A 2,190-nucleotide genomic window follows, 5' to 3' on the forward strand; every position below is an offset into this window, starting at 1 on the left:
AACACACCTGACTGTAGTCGGTTCATGCCACAAAACGCCTTAGCAAAAAAATGAAAGTGATCGAGAAATGCACTCATTTGCAAATCAATTTGGTTTTGACGGGAGACTCAACGGAATCTCTCGTTTATGATATTCTACAACTGAATGTGCTGCACACAGGCAGCCTCATGATTCAGTTGGCACGATATTCGAGATATCGCAGTATAGTTTCGTAAAGGAAACTACTCACAAGGTTGCTGAAAACTCTTCGACAGCCTACGACCGGTTTCGCCCTTCCACTTGGGGCTCATAAGGTAGGTGGAGTCCCCGAGTTTCCGTCAACCTTATGATCTACTTGAACCCAAATTGCAGTATATCTTCATAAATGAAATTACTCACAAGGTTGCTGTCGAAGAGTTTTCAGCAACCTTGTGAGTAGTTTCCTTCATGAAAATGAAAGTAACTTATGAAAAGTATTAAGTGGTATACCTCGCTCGATAGAAAGTTTTAGAGCCTTTGGGATCATATCGACTAATACCTACTGATTTACAGGTGTCTGTGACAGTCTCTGTCGAAACCAATTCATGTTTAGAATATAATGCGAAGATTGTGCGAGTTTTTTATCGCATGTTTTACACCTTTTTTAGAAGAACAACAGATTGACGCTTAGTTGATGATGAGAAATTCGGAAAATTCAATGATATTAAGTTTCCTTATCCGGTGACTTGGTCTATCTAGAACCATCAGGCATTGAATATGGGGCAACTTCGTAACCTTGACCAGGATGTTAACCCATCGCTCATGATTTATGCTCTTGAAGGTGGTCGGATTGGACCATGCAAACACAATAGATTGTACGCATCGATCTACATTGTACACATAGGTCTACCCAATGGAAACTCTGATCATTCATGCAAAGTATCGTATCAGCGAATTTCAAGTTTCTCTCAAAGCGAATTGTGATAAAAAGTTATAATCGCTCAGCTGTCGTGCCCTTTTGGTGTCGAGTTGCCATGCGACCCAACGAAAGCACGAAGGCTGAGATAGTGCCAAGCTGCTCAAGCCTAGACAAGGGCAGTCGAGATGTCCTGGGGTTGGGTTCGAACCCGGTCAGTAAATTCGCACTCTGACCACTGAGCCACCTCAAGCTAGTTACACTGATATCAGTGTTTACAATGAATTAATATTCCCGTGATGCTGCGCACTGCCATCCTTTGGTGTATCAAGCAATCGATTAGCTACCGGTAGGCTGTGAGATGCATTCTTAAGCGAGATGCTCACTTCTCTTGTGGTCAGAGTCGATCAAAGTTTGTCGTATGAGTGCTCATTTGCTCAACGCTTCTTTGCGCCGGCTGATTGCAGAGATAAGGACGAACGCTTAAGACAAAAAAATGATCCAGGAAGTATTTTCGACCCCAGTCGCGCGCTTCAAAAGGTTTGAAAGTTCGAATGCATCGTTATCCGACTGTCAAAATGATATCGATCTGAGACTCAGTTGAATCCGCCGTCTACCTACTTCACGAAGGTGGTCTCTCGTCTCCCTTGGGTTGATGTTCCAGACAGCAGAGTACTTGTGCTCATGAAGATACTACTTATAAGATGGAGGAGAACATTTCGACACGATGATCATTAAATAAATATCTAGTATCAGTGTTTGTTTTCAATTCTGTGGCCAAAGTGAATGTTTGTGGGTCACGTCACCTTCCATTCCTGGTCTTTAGGTTCGTCGCAGTCGAACTAGGCGGTTTCCAGTTGGTACAGCGACATTATTCATGACGGAGTGAAGCTAGTCCATGCTGAAAAGCCAACTAGCACTGTACAAACGTTTCATTCTTATTGGAAATCATCTGCAGTGTAAATTTCACGAAGCTCAAAGGCTTCTTGAAACCAAGACCTTTATTTACTCGTGGCCAACGTCGAACTCCCTGCTGGAGTTCTACGAGATACTGAAACAGCTGAAGAATGCTTCTGGACTGACATCTCGAAATCTCCTCACATCACACAAAACGGATTAATGCAGAGGGAAAGGTACCCGTTTCTGAGAAACAGGGCTTAGAATACGGTATTAAGGTGAATTCACTCATTGTCTGTAAAACTTTGGGAAAATTTGCCGGCCTTCTTCAAGCTTATAAGCATACTGGTTGAAAATGTCTCTCTGTGAAAACTTGATCAATCAATCAATCAAACAAGTTCAAATCGTTTTTGAGGCCT

This window comes from Opisthorchis viverrini (assembly GCF_000715545.1).
Source record: "Opisthorchis viverrini unplaced genomic scaffold opera_v5_136, whole genome shotgun sequence".
In the NCBI taxonomy this organism is placed as follows: domain Eukaryota; kingdom Metazoa; phylum Platyhelminthes; class Trematoda; order Opisthorchiida; family Opisthorchiidae; genus Opisthorchis; species Opisthorchis viverrini.